At 48.6% G+C, this 15,607-nt stretch overlaps 1 protein-coding gene across 19 annotated transcripts in view; it reads right to left on the bottom strand.

The window, feature by feature from the left end:
* The window catches only part of TANC2 (tetratricopeptide repeat, ankyrin repeat and coiled-coil containing 2), a 141,458-nt gene that overhangs the window by 101,916 nt on the left and 23,935 nt on the right, over positions 1 to 15,607 (bottom strand). For all 19 annotated transcript variants that reach the window (XM_085523796.1, XM_085523800.1, XM_015885745.3 and 16 more), the window contains one exon: positions 2,152 to 2,214. The gene's annotated coding sequence lies outside the window, so the exon portion shown is untranslated. The remainder of the gene's footprint in view (positions 1 to 2,151; positions 2,215 to 15,607) is intronic.

The raw sequence follows: 15,607 nt of genomic DNA, 5'->3' as shown, positions 1-15,607 counted from the left end.
GGAGGAGCTGGGATGCACCCAGCTCTGCTCCAGCTGAGAACAGAAGCGGGTGGAGCTGCGCCAGCAGAGCTGAGGAACAACATAATTAACCTAATTATGCTGATGGAGCCAACTGGACTGAGGCTGAACAATGCCAAAGGTGAGGAGGAAAGATTGCTAACGATGTTTACCTCCAGCCTTGACGTGATGGAACTTCTGAACCCTCTGCCCAGTGCCTTTATGAAGGCTCCACAAACTCACTCTGAAGAAGCAGGATGAGTTGATGCTTTGCTTTGAGACTCTCATCTGCCCACCCTGGGGGCCTTAGGGACCAGCATCTGCATTCAGAGCTCACCCTGAGGCCTCAGAAGAACACCAGAGGCCCCCAGAGGTGGTAAGGAAGGCTCTCAGCAGCAGGCCCAGCCTGCATCCCTGACACAGCTCCATATCGTACCCTACAGACAGCACGGCAGCATCCCAGCCCTCAGTGGATGGACATCTGATCACTCAAGTGTTCCAGGGGGCTGCACATTATCAGGGCCTACAGAAGTAATATTCGCTTCTTTCCTGAGATGTGAGGGACAGATACGGCCCAGCAGAGATTGGATTTCCAAATCAAAGCAAATTCTGTTTGCTCCAGATAAGTGAACAAGGACACCTCTGTGCCAGACCTGGCATCCCAGCAGCTCACACTGCAGCAAAGGCAGAATTTACTCCTAAAACCTTAACAACATCCAGCAAAAGTTTATGAATGCTATCTAGAAGAAAAGAACACTGTATTCATACATGTAGATGGATGGGGGGAGAAAGCAAAAGACATTTCAAGTTTGGAAACAGCGTCACAGATCAAGGCGAACTCAGAAGATGAGTGCATCCTTTGTGGCACCCCATCTCAGTGCAGCACTCTGCCATCCTGCAGATGCAGCTCAAACACTGTGTAGCAAAGCGTGCTTCAGTGCAGTCGGCATTTCCTCCTGCTGCTTCACTCCTGCTTGGCACTGCTCATGGAAGGTGAGATAAAGCTTTGCAAAACACATGGCCACAATGCACGCCTTTCCTGCAGCTCCCAGCAGCCTCTTCTCACCCAGAAAGCTGAACTCACTGCATGAGAAATTAAGATGTGTGTATAATAAGTGTATATTAACACACCCAAACTGTCTCTCTGAATATTAGCTCTCAAGGTTTAACAATGTGTTGATGCTAAATTAATGTTTTATGGGCAAAAAGGAACCTTTCACCAATTAGTGAATAGCTTGCTATGTTAAGAGCATTCAGACTTCAAGGAGGAGCAGACATTGAGGCCTCCCCTCAAGAAAGAAAGAAGGGAGAGAGCTATAAAGCTCAGGATGAAAGAAACTGAAAGCTAAAAGGAAAACACACAACACAGATGTGGCTGTTCTGACCACACTACCAACATGGTAACACTGAGATCAGAAACATCCCTGGAAGGATGCAGTCAGTCCCTAGAAGAAAGCCGACCCACAGAACCATCCTCTGCTGAGCATGGAAAGGTAACAACCTTGAAATTAAGGAAATTTAATTCTGAATGGGGCTTTATCGCTTCCCATAACCTGGTTTCCAATTCTAGATTGATGGTGCAGAGTCCATAAGGGATGCTGACGTTCTCTGTACGCAATGCCAGCCACTCTGAGAGAATTGATACTGGGGGAACAGTTTGGAATCTGATCACCTCCCTTTCACTGACCTGTCTGCAATGTTGGAAGAGCCTCCTGTGCTGCCCATAACAGTGAGAACTGCTATTCGTGTTGTCAATAACATCAGCAGCTGCCTCTATCAGAAAACACTTGGGCATTCCAAAAACAAGCAGGCATTGAAATGGAATGGTTCTGCAGAACTCAAGTCTACCTCTGCAAAATGAGGAGCTGGCACAAATCTTCAGGCACTTCTACAGCTGGAATGAATGGAGCCCAGTGAGCCCAGCACCAGGAACGGGTTCCTCACCTGGAGCCATCAGCACTGCAGCTCAGAGCAGCCAGCAAATCCTGCTGCCACTCAAGAAGCAGCTCCTCATTGCAGTGCCCACCTCTAATTACAGGTGATGAGACATGAGTGTCGAGATGAAAGCACTGAGGAGGGCTTCCGTTCTATTTAAGCAATTAAATTACAGTAAAAAAAAAAACAAACCCAATGTGGTAAGTCCAATTCTCTTACCTTGCTATGTCTAGTCAAGTTAAATCTCTAGGAAAGCGTGTCTTCCTCCATGCACCACAAGTCCTGAAAGAAAAGAAACAAACAGAATTTAGCAACGTCTTCTCAACCCAGTGCTGTGTGCACCAAAGTGAAGGATCTCAGCCCAGAATGAACTCACAGCTCTCAGAGCACCATCACCACAATCACAGCCTGTGTTCACACATCTCCATCTCTGCAGAGCATCCAGACATTCTGGTCACTTGATTCTCCCCCCTCAGAAGCCTCAAAGTTGCCTGCAAAGCAACCCAGAGCATCCCATCCTATCCACACAATGAGCTTTCACTGCTCCTATTGCTGCATTACAAATCTTCATGTGGATGCAGCAGCCGTGAGGGAGCTGTCAATATAAACCAAATGGCATCAAAGTCCTTTTCTTCTTTTAATGCCTTTAACCCTGTAATTATAAATCCCGCTGCATGGAAGCGCTGTATCACAACAAATATAGCCAGAGAGCAACACATAAATTGCTACAAGGAGAGGAATCAATGTTAGAACTGTTCTAACTAGAAGGATGCCATCACAGAACCACAGAATGACCCGGGTTGGAAGGGACCTCAAGGATCATGTAGTTCCAACCCCCCTGCCTGGCAGGGCCACCAAACATACACCTTTACTACATCAGGTTGCCCAGGAGACCCCATAGATCCCCATAGATCCCCATAGAGACCCCATAGACCCCATAGATCAGGTTGCCCATGGCCCCGTCCAACCTGGCCTTGAACACCTCCAAGGACGGGGCATCCACAACCTCCCTGGGCAGCCTGTTCCAGGGCCTGACCACTCTCCTAGTGAAGAACTTTCCCCTAACATCCAACCTAAATCTTCCCTCTTTTAACTTAAAACCATTTCCCCGTGTCCTGCTATTGTCAGCCCTTTCCAAGAGTTTACTCCCCTCCTGGGAGTGAGCCATGCACTCACCAAGCTATGAAGATGCACTACTGAAATGCACACAGCTGTTATTAATGCTGCAAAGCCAAGGAACCAACAAGCTGAGATACAAGCACTGGACCTCAGCACATGCAGGGATGGGGACTCCACCACCTCCCTGTGCAGCCCACCCCAAACTTAAGAAGTTTGCTGCATTGAGATGAACACCATCCCCTGTATAAAGTGTTTAACATCACAACTGAGCAAAGCCCCAGCAGGGTGAAATGCAAGGTTGACTTTCTGCTCCTCTTAAAGCAAACAGAGCAATGCTTTCCCCATCATCTATGCAGACACTGCACTGGAGCAGGTTAATACCTCAGTAGCACACAGCTAACTGAATTTGAAGCCTCTACAACAAACACTCTGGGTCACGCGGACCCAGAGAAATTACCAGCTCACACTTCTATCAACGCAGCATTAATGCAGACTTCCAACCCAGTGAGCACCTGTCTCCAACACCACTGATCTGAGCAATGCTGCCCGACCAGCTCTGCTGGAAAGGAATGCTCTGTGAATGGAGATTTCCACCTTCACACCAGGTTACTCGTCCTGTTGGGCCATCAGCTGGCACACACCTGGAAACCAAAGGAGCTCGGTGGGCATTCTCAACTCAAACATTACTTTGCATATACAAACGTGTTGGAAACAAAGCAGAGACTGACAGGAAATAGCCTCAATTTAAGCTCTAACTCAGCTTAATGTTTCTATGATTCTATGTGCTTCTTTTTGTCAGGTTTTTTAATGACGGGGGTCATCCATCAAACCAAAGATCAGGAACAGTGATCCTCAAGCTATAGCAATGCAGGGATGACCCAACTGCATTGGGACCCACCCAGAAAACAAGCATCGTTTCCATCCTGATAAACACAGTCTTCTCAACTTCTGACTCTCTAATTGAAAGCAATTACGTAATTAACTGCACTTGGAGAGTTTGCTACACAGGAGCAGATCCCACTGATATATCAAATACTGCACAGGAGACCATACAACCAACACAGCAGCACCTTGGTCCATATTCAGATCCCACCTGGCTGATCTGCAGTTGCATTATGCTAATATTCACTATTCCACATTCTCAGCTGGCAGCAGCTCCCTTGCAATAATCATCCCTGCAAATAATGTGGGAAGGCATCCAGATGCCAACAGAACCATCACAAGGATCAGAGAACAGCCCATGTTTACATGAGATGGTTCTGCTCACCTCTCCCACCTTCAGAAAGGACTGTATTTGCATCGTGCCATCTCACCAGCCCAGACTGTTGGTTTAATATGAAAATTATAACGAGCTTCCATTTTATTTCCTGTTTAACAAAGAGTTCCAAGCTATTGATGGAGCAATCTTCCCAGCATCTTAATAACACTGATCAAATGCACCACGATCTGTACTGGCAAAGCACTTTGTGGGCCCAAACTGCTTTGTTGTTACAACGAATACTGCTGCAAATCCTCACCTTTCTGATGCCTTCAGATGCTCATTAACATTACATGCTTAATAACATTAAATACAACCTAACTGGTCACCCCTCTGCTCTTTCTCTTCACAGGTCACTATTTATTAACTAATTGTTTTCAGTGCAGCACTTACAACATGCATGTCAATGCCAGCACCCATTACAGGGTTCGTTCAGCACACACCAAGGCAAATATTTTCCTTCCCGAGTCATTCAAGGTCAGAAGTAATGCAATTATTTAACGTTTTAATAGATGCCAGCTGATAACTGGAAGAGCAAACCCAACAGCCCACAGAGCACAACAAGGGGGGGAGGATGGAGGTCCCCACTGAAGGAATTTGAGGATGGATAGAGAGACACAGAACTGCAGGGGTTGGAAGGGACCCCTGGAGATCATTGAGTCCAGCCCCCTGCTAAAGCAGCTCCCTACAACAGGTTGGCATTCAGATGGGCCTCGAGCATCTCTGCAGAAGATACAACCACCATATACGACCCCATATAGGTCGAACAGACCCCATATGGCCCCATAGACCCAATACCTGCCCCACATCCCCATATGGGCCCCATAGAGGCCCCACAACCCTATATGGGTCCCATAGATCTCATACTGGCCCCACAACCCCATATGGGCCCCAAAACCCCATATAGGCCCCATAGACACCATACAGGCCCCAAAACTCCATAGAGGTCCAACAGACCCCATATGGCCCCACATCCCCATATAGGCCCCATAGACACCATACAGGCCCCAAAACCCCATAGAGGTCCAACAGACCCCATATGGCCCCACATCCCCATATAGGCCCCATAGACACCATAGAGGCACCACAACACCATATGTGCCCCATAGACCACATACAGGCCCCACAACCGCATATGGACCCTCTGGGCAGCCCATTGCAGTCTTCTTTTCCCCATGCTGAATAGCTCCAGGTCAGCCAGCTCTTCCTCATAGGGGAGATCCTGGAGAGCAGCACACACTCACAGCCATGGGCTTCTTCCAGCAGGGAACACCTTCAGCCACTACAGCAGTTATTTGCAGCTTTATTTCAGCTCTTGGAGCCACAGAACTCAAAAAGCCACTCAGCAGCTCCCTACAGCTCCCACAGAACAAGGGAATTCCCAAGAGAACAGGCAATGCCTTTGCTCACATGGAAGCATTCAATTATAACTTACATACCTCAGAACACAGCTTCTGCTCTGCCATCTCCACATCCCCTTCTTTAAGCACCTTTGGTAATAACATACTGGGACACATGCAAACCTGCTGCCTTACCAGCTCCTCTGGATGAAGCTGCAGCATTCAGCCATATACCTTCACTCCAACACAAAAGCTGCTGGCCTTCAAGATAGGAAAGGAAGGCAGAAAAACCACAGGGGCAAAGCACTCAGAGCATCCCAGCCCCAGAGCAGTGTGCACATGGATAAGTGCTTGAAGGTAAGGGCACATTTATACACATCAAAGACAAAAGGTAAGTGGTATTTAGAATAGGCCTGACTACTTAAGCAATGTGTTTAAAGCAAAAGCAGCTGTAAACAAACCTGTTGTGTGAGCACACTTGAAATTACAGTGTACAGATAAGAACGCTGAGTGCTGCAGTGTGTCCAGAGCTGTTCCATCCCAGCTCAGAATTCAGCTGGTTCTGATTTCATCATGCAATAGGCAATACAGGTAGGTATGGAGATGTACGGGTATGGGAACGCAAGATACAAACCCAATGAGATCTGACTGGGAGAACTGGCCTTGAAGCTGCCTTGAAGCCAGCTGCTATGGGTCCATATTGATGGATGGCCAGAAGATGGACAGCAGCACTGAAAACAACCACAGTGATGGCAATGGAGCAAGCAGCACTTCCCAAACACACTGTTTACATATTTCCAATGGGGCTCTTGAAATCCACCCCTACCCAAATGGAGCCCAAAGTTAGAAACCATGCAAACACCTTGAGCAATTCACACCAATGGCCCAAAGACTATGAGAACAAAGGGTGTTTATCAAGTATATCCTATCCTGCAGCTCAGACAGTCACCATCTGCCTGCTGACAATAGTGAGCATCCCCTTCGCTCACCCCATCTGCAAAACAGAACAGGTCGGAGGAAACTGCTCCCTCCTGGGATCCATCCCCATGTTCAGCTTTGGTGCAAAGAGCAGCTCATCCCCATCCCACTGCTCTGCTGTGACACCACCACCTCCATCCACTCTGGAACAATGTCCAGAAATAAACAAAGGTCTATTTCCTCAGGCAGAGGAAATTTCCTACAGAAACACATTTATGGCATTGAGACAAGCTACAGAAAGCACAGCATCATCTGCTGCTGCGCTGCCAGCCGCACCAGGAAGCCTTTCTTCCCTAACGAGATTGAGCTGGAAGGAGAAAAAATGAATTAACATTCAGCGTCGTGCTTCGATTGGATTATCTTCCATCTAAACTGGATAAGGATATCACGTTTTCCAAAGTTTGCTGCTTTTTAAGCAAAACAATGCAAACAATAGCACGGAAACCATTTATGAGCATTCCCACCTAGAGACAGTGAAGATTACAGCTCCTTTCAAGTACTGGAAGGCCACAATGAGGTCTCCCCCCAGCCTTCCCTTGTCCAAACTAAACAAGCCCAGTTCCTTCAACCTTTCCTCCTAGGAGAGGTGCTCCAGCCCTTTGACCATCTTAGTGGCCCAGATGATCCCTCCAGCCATCTCCATTGTCACCAGCAGTGAGAGGAACTGCGTTTGGAGCACTGTTAGAGGACCAATGCAACACACTGAGCTCTAAAACACAGATCTCTCTTCATGCCACGTTTATCCATTCTTTAGATTAAAGCAGATTGCTTGTTTCAGAGACATTACTGCCACAAAACATAACAAATTCTCCCCATTTTCTGGCTTTAGAGGTGCAATGAAACATCGCCACTTTCTCCTTCCATAGTGTAACCATCTACAGGAAACCATCTCCATCCATCTGCAGCTGAAGTTTGTCATCACACCAGTGCATGAATCCAACCCAAACCCCAAAGCACACATTGTAATGCTGAATATAAGATGCTGGTGCTGCAGTGCATGAGTCCAGCAGCAGCACAGCTTGGCTCCAGACCACAGGGATGGAGACATCAATGCTGTGTGTTATCCTGGGCTGAAGATGGAAGCTCTGCTCTACCAAAGCACCGATGCCAACAGGAGGATCAACCTTGGAATTATTCCTGCTGTTTCACATCAGTTTGCACAGGTTGGGCTCACAGCTCCCACAACAAACTGCGCCCCGATGTTCTGTGCAACACGGTTCTGAATGGCACAACAGCACACGAGACATGCAGGCTGTTATTAGTTCTACGTCACTGACAGGAGAGGAGCAGATGGGCAACTACAGAACCTTCACTATCAGGATTTTAGAGAAACAGCACCACTCTGCTTTGCCAGCTCAATCTGGAGACAACAGAAGCTCACCTGTGTAACACCAGCCAATATTCAGTTCATCTGAACTGAACAGCACACAGACTGGAGGAGCTGGGAGCTCCCACGTGGTCCATCTCAGGCTCTGTAAGTCGGATGCACAGCACTGCAGGGATGTAACAACAGCCAGACGGGAAGGGAGGGCGGAGGGAGGAAGAGGAAGAGCACAAATAAAGGAAGGAAAACCAACCTGATGTTTCTATAATGAGTAATATGCAAAAGCTCGCATCTGGGAGCTACACCAGAGGTAAACACAATACAAACAACAGCACACACTTGAAATAATATCAGGCTCTCCTGTAGCTTCCTTACAGCATCCCCAGAATAGCTCCAACTCTTTTGGCCTCAAGTTGAGTTCTCTGCCTAAACGTTTAGCAAAAGCCTGTGAGCATCCTGCAGCCTGACAGAGCCATCAGGGAACAGCACAGAGAGCCATAAACATAAAACAACGTGAACCCTGGAGACCTCTCTTCTATACCTAAAAGGAACGAGAAGCATTGAGGCTTTCCATCAAACAAGATGCATCAGGCATGCAAGCAAAGCCATGCATCGTTCAATTGGTTTCTTATTCAGAAGCATAGAAGTATGAATAGTTTAAATTAGGTTTTATTTTTTTCTGCACATATTCTGGTCTACATCCTGGCCTACATTCAGTCTCTGTTCTGCTTTATACTCTAGCCTATATTTTGTCCTATGTTCTGGTCTACATTCTGGTCCATATTTTGTCTACATTCTCCCCTACATTCATGTCTGCATTCTGGTCTATGTTCTACATTCTGGTCTATGCTCTGCTCTACATTCTGGTCTACGTTCTATGTTCTGATCTATATTCTATGTCCTGGTCTACACTCTGTCTGTATTCTGGTCTATATTTTGTCTATATTCTGTCCTACATTCTATCCTACATTCTATGTCCTGGTCTACATTTTGGCCTATGTTCTGGTCTACACTGTCTGTGTTCTGGTCCATACTCTCTCCATGCTCTATGTTCTGGTCTATGTTCCATCTATGCTCTCTCTATGCCCTATGCTCTCCCTATGCTCTACATTCTGGTCTATGCTCTCTCTATGTTCCAGCCTATGCTCTATGTCCCAGTCTATGTCCTGGCCTACTTCCCCTACCACGAGTATTTCACACAGAACAACTCTGACACCAGGAAAAAACTGTTGAGAGAACTCAACAGCCACCATGCAAAGCCCAGGTGATGCCAAAATTACTGTTTCCTATGGGAGAGATGAATGGGAAGTGGAAATCTCTGCTAAATGCTCCTCCTTCCATGTACTGCTCAGACACAGAGCAATCAGTGCACCCCATGCAGGGCCTTATCTCATCTCCCAACAGCAAAAACATTTGTCTGCAAGGAAAAATGCAGCAAGAGAGTCTGAAGTTAATCACAAGAGCTTCGTGTCACGTGAAATTTTAGTTACAAGCAAGATAGAACACACAGCACACTGATAGATCAGATAAGAGCCGATCTTACAGCGCCTTCTGCTTGCATGAATGCTGCAACTCCTGGCATAACATCCTTGGGAGCTTATTGCTTCAATAAGCGTACCTACCCCTGTGTATCCTTCTCCATTAAACTGTGCTGCTTCATCTATAGGGGGGCAAGCAGATGAAACAAGCCCATCATAACAAGCCCATCATAACAAGCCCGGTCATAGCCCTGGGATAAGCATCCCAGTGCTTAACAAACCCTTCTGTAAAGAAGTTTATCCTGATATCCAACCTAAACTTCCCCTGATGCAATTTGAGGCCATTTCCCCTCATCCTGTCACCAGTGAGAAGAGACCAACCCAACCTCACTGCAATCACCTATTGGGCTTTGGAAGAGAGCAATCAGGTCCCCCCTCAGCCTCCTCTTCCCCAGACCAAACGGCCCCAGGTCCTTCAGTCACTAAGAAGTCCACAGAGCAATAAGAAGAGCCAGATGCAAAGCTTATCTGCATTGCAAGGACCCCGTGCTTACAGCTGTGCCAGGGAAATGGGCAGCAGCCAAGGCCCCAGCAGACGGGCTGTGTGCTGACAGTGGCACTGCTAACTCAGCCCCCCCCCAAAGAGCTACAGAAGGAACAACAAAGGCTCTCTTTGAGAGCCTATCTGCCCCAGCACAGCTCTGATACATTCAGGGTCTGAGAGCACAGCACAGCCCTGAGAAAAGGCCAGGATTGCAGAGCAGGGTCCTGGCTAGGAGAGATACATAGACAGAAATAGGAGTCAGTACATTCTTTGCACATAAGCACAACCCACACCTTGCCTTCTCTGCAGCTCCACCCACCCTCTGATCCATGCAGAGCTCACCTTCCCACTGAATGCGTTGATCTGAAACCTCCAATCCACCCCGAATTTCCCATGCTCGGTGTGAGTGCATCATGCAGACACAGAACTGCCATTCACAGCGGGTTGTCTGCCTCGGTTTCATTGCCTTTGGTGCTGCTCTGCTTTCTTCTTGCACCTTCCACAGAGCTTTGCATATTCTCAACTCCGCCGTTCCCGTTTTCAGATCATTTACTTTGCATACAGGAGACTTAATTACCTCTTTTCTTCTAATAAATAAGCAAAGCCAACTCAAAGGAAGCCTTTCCCTGCGCCGCAATGGATTCCTTCAGATGAGCTCACATCCAAGCATTCGATCCCACACTGGAAGACGTCTCAGACGCATCAGCTGTTCAGCTCAGAAATGTCAGCTCAGCACTTCTACACCTCCCCGTGCAGATGGCAGCTCCCAAAACAAACAACAACAACAACAACAACGAGCTGCGAGAGCCCTTATCTACATCCATCTTTGACTCCAATTCATCCATACGTGGTATTTTTCCACTCCCCTGAGATGGGCATCGATGAGATACTGATTGCTCAGGGATGCTCTCTGGGCTCAGCATCAACTCCCATTACTGGTACATGGGTGAGATACGCCTCAGCTACAGGCCTTGCCAGACACGGCCTTCTCCCTTTTAAATTGCAGTAGCAATGCTTGCCTATGCACAGCTTTCCCACTAAACTGAGTTAATCCATCTGTTGCATTCGTTACCACGCTTCGGTGACGCAGCTCACAGCCACACAGTGGTGCCATGGCTCAGCTCCATGGATGCTCTGCACAGAGGTAACCACAGTCCTTTGCTGTGCTATGTGATCAAGAATGGCCTGAGTTGAAAAGGACCACAGTGCTCATCCATTTCCAACCCCCTGCTATGTGCAGGGTCACCAACCAGCAGCCCAGGCTGCCCAGAGCCACATCCAGCCTGGCCTTGAATGCCTGCAAGGATGGGGCATCCACAGCCTCCTTGGGCAACCTGTTCCAAAGGTTATTTGTATCCAAATACAAATATCCAAGGATTTATTGTACATCTACAGCATATCTTACGTGCAGAAAATGCCCGGAAAGGATCATCTGTAAGGCTTGGGTTGTCATGGTATTCCTTTTGTTATTCTCTAAATGCTTCTATTTCAAATAGAGGCCATCATCTTCCACTGCTGTCAGTGACGCTGAATCGATAGCAGCCCTCGGTCAGGATCCAACATGATGGAGGGAAAGGGGGACCAAGGAGATGTGCCACATCATCTTCACCTATTGTTGTTAGTTTAACTCCACATTTAAAAGTAATTATTAAAAGAACTATTAGTTCCAACTCTTCCCACCTTCCTATGAGGAGACATCCTCTGTCTGGGCTCTCTTTAATTAAAACTTAGTTTAGGTGATTGATAGTCAGTACTATAAGTGCGTTCTACCTGTTGATCAGTGATTGTATAAGCATTTATAGGAGACGTGGCTCAAGGATGTGAGATTTACACCCTTCCAACCAACCAGACTGAGCACGGGGTACCTTCCCACCTCATACCCCAAGGGGAGCAGCAAAGCCCTGCTAAGGGCTGGTTGTGCCAAAGGACAACACCACATCCTTCAGTTCCCACCAGGCAAAGCCAATGGGAGCCACTCCATCATTCACACCCTTATAAGAACCCCATCCGCAGCCCTTATGGGCTCACATACCCCATATGCCACTGCATTGAGGGCAGTGGTCCCTCATGCTCACTAAACACGGCCAAGCCAAGACCCCAGTTGAGTGCCCACCACTGAAAAACCTCTGCAAAAATAAACACTTGCATCTCTTTTCCCTTTGGAAACGTATTAATTTAGAAGTGCGCCATTTGGCTTGTGATCACAACTTGTAACTGGCAACAACTCCCACTTGCCATTACTTTTTGGGATGACTGCTGCCCACACGGTGACAGATGGTAACACTCCACCTCTGCTGAGGAGGTGTAGGAGCACTGCCTGCTGTCAGCGAGGCATGAAAAGAAACCCAGAGACAGATAACATTACCAGCCTGAAGGGAACGCAGGTGGGTACACGCAGCTCCGTTATGGCCTGAGCCTTCAGAACAATCTTCCTTCAGTGCCTGATGCATCAAATCCCTGCTCCCAAAGGCAGAGGATGCCCCAACACATAACTACCCATGGGCTGTGCTGATGGAAGGCCCCAGCAGCTCCAGTAAATGGGTGTAGCAGTGGGATGTGAGCTGGGGGCTGCACAGAAAATGAAACAGGAAAGAGTGATCTGAGCCATAACATCTCTCTGGGAGAGGAAGCTGTCCCTCTCTGACCACCATCTCCCCTTTGCAGATGTGCTCCTGGAGCCCTGCATGCTATCAGAGGAGCCTATGGGCTCCATCCTTTTACCCTATGTCCTGCACTGAGAGGCCCTGAGCATCACACTGCCATCCCCCCCATGGCCACAAGCATATACTTCCCAAGTGACATCCTCAGTATTAAGAACCTCTGTGCCCTCACCACTCAGCTCCTGGACCTCTTCTGATCACTATCTAGAACATCATGAGCATGCAGCTGTTAGAAACAGCATCTCAACGCAGAACCCACAGGAGACAACAGGAGCTGGGGACAAGGGATACGTGCTCCAGAGGAGGTGCATAAGGGCAAAGACAAGGGCAGATGTTTCCTTTGCTGCACACTGCATGGGGATGAAGCTTTGAACCATCCATTACTACAAAAAGTATGGGAACCCTTTAACATAACCTGCAGCTGAGTGTTGACACACAGCCAGGAAGACCCCAACTCACATCTGCTTCTCCTTGCAGTTACCTCTCAGCTTTTCCGACCCCCAGCTTCATATGAAATAGATGATCAAACTCAGAGGGAAGCAGCCCAGGAAAGATGCCAGGCATAACAAAGCAGCCCATGAACAGGGCTCATCCACAGCCAACCACCCCAACACCATCGGGCCCCTCCAGCTTCACACTCTATGATCCAAGGACAGAAAACCCACCTTGTGGGGAGCCCTGCTTTACCAGCCCGTCCTCAACATACAATCACAGCATCATAGAATTGCCCAGGTTGCAAAAGACCTTTAAGACCATCCAAGCCAACTGCAACCCAACCATACTACCCTAACAAACCTCCAATAAACCAAGTCCCTGTGCAGCACAAAGGGAGAAATAAAGCAAGCAAATAGGAAGGTCCTCTGCTGCACAGACACGGATCAGCCACCTCTTCTCCCACCTCAGTAATTACTAACACACTCTCAATGTGGCTGCTATTGCAAACAAGAGCTCACCCTGCCCAGCAGACTTTCTTCCATCAGCGTAACCCTTCCAACTCCATGCTACAGAACACCAGCTTGGGTGAGAGGCTCTGAACAAATAGCAGCTTCCATACCCCGAGCCTGGATGAAGGCAGACACACCACTGCCCCTCTGAGCTGCAGATATAGGAAGGCACACATCTGCTGTTTGCACACCCGTGTGTGTCAGCCCAGGAACAAGCAGAGCTCTGCGCTTGCTCTGCCTGGCTGCGGGTCAAGAGAGCTCATCAGATGACTCTTTGGTAACTCATGTGGATGGGAGCAGCGTGAATGGAAGTGGTTGTGGGGCAGAAAGAGGGTTATTCACACACACAAGGATCTGAAGGCTGGGACGTGCACCAAGTGCTCCATTTGTGTTAACCACAAGCCAACCCCATTGCTGCAACAACTCCATGCCATGGATCTGATAGACCTCTCATAAGGGAGAAATAAAGCAGCTCCTTCCTTCCATGGAGCCTCCATCCACCTCCAGGATACCCTGCAGTCGCATCATAGTGCAGACACACAGATAACAAACATGGGCAACGTCAACACATGTGATTCGTGGCTCTCCATGCACAGCACACACCAAACCAACTGCTCCATGTGTTTTAAAGCAATGATTCCTGCAGCAGACAGGCAGCGTGGCATGAAAATAAACCTGAGTCAAACATGAAAGCAGCACTCTATAATTACCGATGCTTTTTGAAAGAGAAGCTTTCAAGGTGGAGTTTCTCACACCGCAGCAGTATAAATAAATCATTCGACGCCTATCAGGAAGACAAGCAGTGAGTGCTGCCCAAAAGAACACAGGAGATTTCCTTCCTGATGATGTGGAGCACTGCAGCTCCTGTAGCAGAGCCGCGTTGTATTGTCACTACAGATACCCCCCCATGGAAGGCCAAGGCAGGCTGCCCCACACTGCAGCCCTCTGTGCTGTGCAGAGCTGGGCAGGAGGTTTAGCTTGGATCTTAGGAGGATGTTTTTCACCCAGAGGGTGATGACACACTGGAACAGGTTGCCCAAGGAGGCTGTGGATGCCCCATCCCTGCAGGCATTCAATGCCAGGCTGGATGTGGCTCTGGGCAGCCTGGGCTGCTGGTTGGTGACCCTGCACATAGCAAGGGGTTGGAACTGGATGAGCACTCTGGGCCTTTTCAACCCAGGTCATTCTGATTGTATGATTCCATGGCACTCAGGACCACCAGTAGGTTGGTCTGCTCACGGTGAGGCGATGAGCACACAGCTCCCTGCTCCTGCACGGCTCCAATTGCTTCTGCTCGCTCCACGGATGCGCACAGTGCTCACCAATGTCCATAGCAACGTATTAACCACGCTGGGCACAAGGCGCAAGACGTCACCTGGAAGGAGCAATGAAGCTGACTGCAAGAGTTACAATGAATGGATGGACCTGTGCACACCTTGAAGTGCTGCTCCTGGAGACACCCAAGCCCTGGATACCCACATCTCATGGGCACAGCACTGAACCGAGCACCAGCTGAGCTCACATCTCCCACACCCCCCCAGCAGAGCTCACACAGGACCAGCTATAGAGGAAGAAAAACTTGCATAAAGGGTAGAGAAGCCCCACAGTGCTCATCCAGTTCCAACCCCCTGCTATGTGCAGGGTCACCAACCAGCAGCCCAGGCTGCCCAGAGCCACATCCAGCCTGGCCTTGAATGCCTGCAGGGATGGGGCATCCACAGCCTCCTATTACTGCCATAACAACACCCTGAAATGAACGGCAGACTAAGATTCCATACTAGCAACACTCGAACCTGCTGCAAACAAACCAGGATACCTCCCAGGTAAAGGGTTCTGCTGCAAAACCAGATGGGAAACACAACCTGCAGGACCCGCTGCATGCAGCTGTGCTTAGGGATGCACATCTGGTCCAAAGGCACCTCCATACACTGCCATGCAGCCACGGGGACCGCAGGGCTGGAAGGTGGGTGTGCCTGCATGCACTGCTGCAGTAAAAAACAACTGCCATGAGATCTAACCAGGTTATATTT

Source organism: Coturnix japonica, chromosome 24 (genome assembly GCF_054131305.1).
Source record: "Coturnix japonica strain WE chromosome 24, WE-NBRP24, whole genome shotgun sequence".
Classification (NCBI taxonomy): Eukaryota; Metazoa; Chordata; class Aves; order Galliformes; family Phasianidae; genus Coturnix; species Coturnix japonica.
Note: the sequence above shows the minus strand (reverse complement) of the source record. Positions and strands in the feature narration are given on the sequence as shown.